The 5,555-nt window shown below is 49.2% G+C and overlaps 1 long non-coding RNA gene across 1 annotated transcript; it reads left to right on the plus strand.

Moving 5' to 3' along the window:
- Positions 1-1,469: 1,469 nt before the first annotated feature.
- Positions 1,470-5,555, plus strand: LOC112969273. The gene is made up of 2 exons (XR_003254679.1): positions 1,470-1,724; positions 2,018-5,555. It is a non-coding gene; the product is annotated as an uncharacterized LOC112969273 (long non-coding RNA).

Consider the following 5,555-nt stretch of genomic DNA (forward strand, 5'->3'; position numbering starts at 1 on the left):
ACCCAGGAACAGATTGCCAAAAAAAMCCTTCTCTGCTGTAAAGAATACAGAGAAAACTCACAGCCACGAGYGACTGAAATATGTGAGACAGCCTGTCCAGTGGCATTTTCAACTATGTGAATATATGCTTTACACTTAACTTCAAAGGAGAGCCAGTAGAAAACCTTTGTYGTCATAAATCTCCTATGCACACATACTCCTATCAACTACCACAAACATATGCTGCACAAAACTCAGATCCCCGCATTCAGCTCCCCCATCAAATCCCCTGCCTCACTAGACAGTCTTCCCCGCCCAAATCACACCTTACCCACCCTCTAAGAGTCCCAAGCTCTTCCCCTAAATTAATCTCTCAGAAACATCAGCCACCCTAAGTGCTCCCAAACATCCACCCACCYGTACCCTGAAGCCTCCTGAAAACCCACCAGCCTACCCCCATACCCTCACCAACCCACATAATTAGAAACCCTGCCCCCATCCACCCCGCTCCAACCACCGCATTCAGCACCCCTAACCTCTATCCACTCCTCTTTTCCCCTGCATTAAGAGCGCCAAAACCCCAACCAGCACTCCCTCCTTGCACGCTTTTGTCATCCCAGAAACCTTGAAAGCCATCTCCCTCATCAAGGCATTCCCTCATACTAAAAAGCCTCCCTCACACCCCTCAAGCCCCCCCCAGACACCCCCAAACCTTGCTTCCCTCCTACACGATCCCAAACCCTCAGAGCACTGCTGCTCACGGCACACACTCCCAGCCCACACCCTCAGGGCCCCAAATCCCCCTTGTTCCCTTCTGCAAACCGCAGACATCCCCAAAACTTCCTTCCCTCCCCCAGGTCCCCAAACCCCCACAGCAGCCCTGCTCACCCTACACACCCCCAAGGCCCCAAATCCCCCTTATTCCTTCCCCCACACCACAGACGCCCCCCAAACCTTCTTGCCCTCCCCCAGGGCCCCAAACCCCCACAGCAGCCCTGCTCACCCTACACACCCCCAGGRCCCCAAATCCCCCTTATTCCCTCCCCCACACCACAGGCATCCCCAAACCTTCCTTCCCTCTCCCAGGGCCCCAAACCCCCACAGCAGCCCCCCTCACCCCACATCTCCCCCAGGGCCCCTCGTCCGACACACACCCTCGAGCACCCCGGACAACCCCAGACCAGCCCAAGCCGCCGCCGGGGGTCTCAAGAAGGGGCCGGAGGAGGAGGAGGAGGAGAAACAACCCGGCCCACCCCCGGCCTCTCACCTTCCCCCGCCCCTCGCCGCGGCCCCGGGCCTGTCCCAGCCGCGCGGAGGCGGCGGCGGCGCCACCACACCCCCGGCCCGGCCCGCCCCCTTCCGCCCACAGAGACGGCGGCTAGAGCGTCCCCGGCGCGGGGCACGCCGGGACGGAAGAGGCTGGGGGCGCGCGTGGCGGACCGCCGCCGCCGCCGGGGCTGTGGAGCTGCGCCGGCCGCGGCAAGCGCCGCCGGGCCGGGCCGGGCCGGGCCGTGGAAACCCTTTCTATAACGTGGTGTATTTTGCACGAAAGAGGCTAAAGACAGTGTGCCGAAGCACTTAACTCAAACGTTGCCTCCCCACGGCTCAGTTCAGACCACTAGGCCTTCGAGCCTTGAGCCGCCTGAYGCGTTTTGTCCTCGGTCGCGGGGATTTTGGTCGCGTTCGCTTTGCCTGTAGAGCGAGCGTTTCTCCAGCGTTACCAGGAGAAACGACCGAATTGTTCGGTAGGTCTTTTTTTTCCCCGCAATCCTTAGGCTTTTGTTAGGAAAAAGGCGGCCCTCCCACACGCGAGGCCCTGTGGCAGTGGGTAGCGTCRCCTTCCCGGCGGCTGCTGGGCCCGTGCGCCCAGGCCTGTCAGGGAGCGGCACGGCAGCTGAACCTGCCGCGCTCCCTGCGACCGGCGAAACCGCCCGTGTCGTTGCTGTTACGCTCTGCTAACAGCAGCTGCGTTTCGTTAGTAGGCAGGGGCGAGCCGCTGAAGGATCAGGGTGTCGCAATCTGTTTGCTCGCTTCACAGGTTCTTCCGAAGAGTTGACTAAAGTCCAGCTGACTGGGGATCTGCAAGCCCAGGACAGGCGCCCTCCGAAAGCAGTAGAGCCTCCAGCTTTCATTCCCCTTTTTTGCTGTTCTGGCTCTTCAACATCCAAGATGCTCCTGTGGCTGGAAGATTGAGCAGGAATATCACTCAAGCTGTTCCTGGAGGAATAAGCAGAGAGGAGAAGTAGTTGTGTGAAATGATTAGCAGCGGACAACAAAGATTAAGATTGATTATGCCCATTTTGACTTAGAGGCAAAAGCACTCCTGCTGCCCATTTCTCCTAATGCAGTACAAAGTGCAGGATTCCTGTCGTTTACAAAGAGCGGAGGATTGACCTATGAATATTCATTTAACATACAGAAGTGACCTCCATGTGTTATGGTGGCTTAGCAGCATCCCAATGAATGACAGTCGGCACGCTGCAGGGCTCCATCTTACTGACTACAGCGTACAAGAGTTTTAACACAAAACCGATTCCGAAGTTTCACAGACCCGAGTCCCTCCAGGCAGCGCTTTCAAACTTCTTGTCGGCAGAGCCCCTCAGTGTTTTGCATGAGCACGAAGGTCTGCAAGCAAAGCAAAGCTGTCTGTAGAAGATGATAAACAGCCCCGTAGATGGCACAAGAGGTCCTGTGAATCCTCCTCTGCCCTCTCGGAGATGTYGTACCAACCTCCCGCATCAGCAACAGAGTGCCTGAGTGGTCACAGCGTGCTGAAATCCCTGAGTATTTCGGAAGCAGCTCTTTCCCAGGAGGATGGAGTGGCAGGGAGTGACGGGGAAGGCTAGCCGCATGCATGCCAAGCACGGCTGGTCCAGGTGCAAATGAAAGAGCTGCTGCTGTCTCTCTGGGAGCAGGTCCTGGAAGAACGTGGAACCCAGCCAGCCTAAAAGTACTCACAGCCTAAAAGTACCCACGTGCTGCCACTCTGCCACGGCTGGCCGGCAGCAGGCATAACATTCCTCCCGCAGTCATGCCGCCCCAGACCACCTAATGCTCCAAACCTTTCCAGTCGCTGTACCCATCTACTAGTAGTCGCCCGACATTGTTCCCGTTTTGCAGGAGGCAGCAGATCTCAGGCAAGAAGCCTGAAGGCTGAGTCCAAATAATTGTAAGGAAAAAATGTTTCCAACTACGTCAGCAGTGATTTACCCATGGGGCTTGAAGAGAAGAAAAAAGAAACAAAAAGCTGATTTTCGGTTTTGCCACAACTCCAACTATAAGCAGTGAGAATGAAGTGCAGAACAAAGATGCTGAAATTCCAAACAATGTTACATGCAGACGTGCAGAACCAGATAAGCCGAGATGATCTGTATCCTGTATTAGAATCTTTGCCAGGAGTTTTGAAATCAATATTTGTTTCCATTTTGAAGCAACACGCACTCACGTCAAAAACAAGAGTGGAGTTAAAGTGTAGACTGATTATCTGGGGAAAAAGAAAAAAAAAAATCAACCACCGCTGATACTGGACTGTTTGAAGCATCTTTCTGTGTTAACCACTACACTGATAATGCAGGAAGACCTCAGTTGTTGAAGAGCTGTTTCTGTCTACAGGCTGAGAGGTGGCGATAGCAGCGATTAGCAAAAACAAACCAGACCGAAAACTACTTAACACTACTCAGACTATTCAATTTTTCCACTTCATGCACGAAGTAGCTTGAAGATGTTAACAAAAAGACAGAGAGCAGCCTGAAATCAGAGCAACTCCAATTTTGCTGCGTAGCCAGGCCAGTTTACCAATACTAAAAGTGAGCTGATGGAAGATTGAATATGGTCACATTGATAACGGGTGACAAAACAGGGGTATTGAGTGTATTTGAAGGTTTCCTTCCAAGAAGTTATATGGGCTGGGGTTAGCATACATCAGACCATGGCACATTCAGGGTCAGGCAAGCCATACTGCAGTCCCTAAATCCCCAGGAAGCTGTGGAAGTGCCAGCCAACATGAGAAGTGCCTTGTTGTGAAAGTAACTTTCTGTTATTTCACTGAATGCGTTTTTACACTTTCATCTCTTTGGCAACAAATGCAAGTTTGCTTCTTATTACTGAGGCATGGTGGTTAGAAAGAGGCAGGGTACTAATCCACTCTTCCCCACTGCATTCAGAAAAGCAGGATTTTTTGCTTGACCAATTCTGTCTGAGTTATCGTGTAAGCCACAAAACAAAGGCCTGCTTAGTTAGATTGCTTGCCTTCCGGATTTTCTTACGATTTAATGATCCTAGYTATTACAAGGAAAGAACAGAGCAGTTTTCAAAGTGTATGGCAAATACCGAAGCTTCCATTAAGAGGTTTAAATTCAGGATTTGGCAAAGAAAAGAAAACACACTGACATTCAAAACCCTTGACAGCCTTCTGGATGAATAAATGTTGGCATTTGATGGTGATGTAAAAACAGAATAGATATAATAGTATGTTAGAGTTCAAATGTCATTTTCACCAATGCTTCCTGAGTGAGCAAGAATACTGGACACAAATCCAGTTTACAGAAGGCCACAATGCTCGYTCCAAGATAAACATTTGTGAATTATCCAACTGCCAGCACATAGTTCTGGTTAAAAAGAAATATATGCTCTGTTGTGAAAGGGAAGACTATTACAGTCTTTATGCCTTTCACAATCCCTTATTTATGGTCTGTGGATGTGTCTAGTGTATCTAGATGTATCTAGTGTATGTGAACAGTGGAGCTAAATCACTTTTGTGTACGTTAGGTAYGCAGATACTGAACCTGAACCTTTTGAAATATGGCAAAGTATGTGTAAGATTAAAACTTTCTAAACATGCTAAATTTTGCATATGTCTGGCAGTCACAGCTTTAGTGAAAATATGTTTTATCAGAGTAGTCGTTTTCTGCMTGTAGATTTTATGTCTTTCCCGAGATACTGGATCATGAAGCTGCTCTGATAATATCTGACCAGGCAAGGTACCTCGAGATTTTAGTTTGTAAACGTTGTTTCTTCTGTGGCTCCCACATTTCTCTCCTACACCGTCACATATTTCTTTCCCACACTCTCCCAGTGTCATGAGAAACAACATTAAATGTTTTGCATCACAGATATATCAGTGTAAGATGCTGGCTGAGTGCTACATGCAGACAAGTATAAATACACAGAAAAACCATTCCCTGAATCACATTATAATGCTCACTTCATTACTTCCCAGAACATCCCTGATGGGGGAACATAAGAAGCAAAGTCTTAAATTTTCATATTCTGGGGATTTGGAAAGTAGACTTGTTAACTTCTAGAATAGCTTATTTATTATTGTAACAGGAGCTAAAACCTTCTATTTGCTCTACATTATTGTAGAGGAACATAATATAATTTGTAATCTAAATCCTCGGTTCTGTGAGCATTTGATGAACACAAGAAAGGCTTATTTGACTACGCTCACTGAACATCTCATCACATGTATTTACAAAATGTAATGTTGGTTTGTATAAACATTCACAGAATACGAGGTTTGTTTTGAACATTGTATGACAAAAGGGGTCAATAAACTATTACTCAGTGTTGTCATA

Source organism: Apteryx rowi, unplaced genomic scaffold (assembly GCF_003343035.1).
Source record: "Apteryx rowi isolate R43461 unplaced genomic scaffold, aptRow1 scaffold_109, whole genome shotgun sequence".
NCBI lineage: Eukaryota > Metazoa > Chordata > Aves > Apterygiformes > Apterygidae > Apteryx > Apteryx rowi.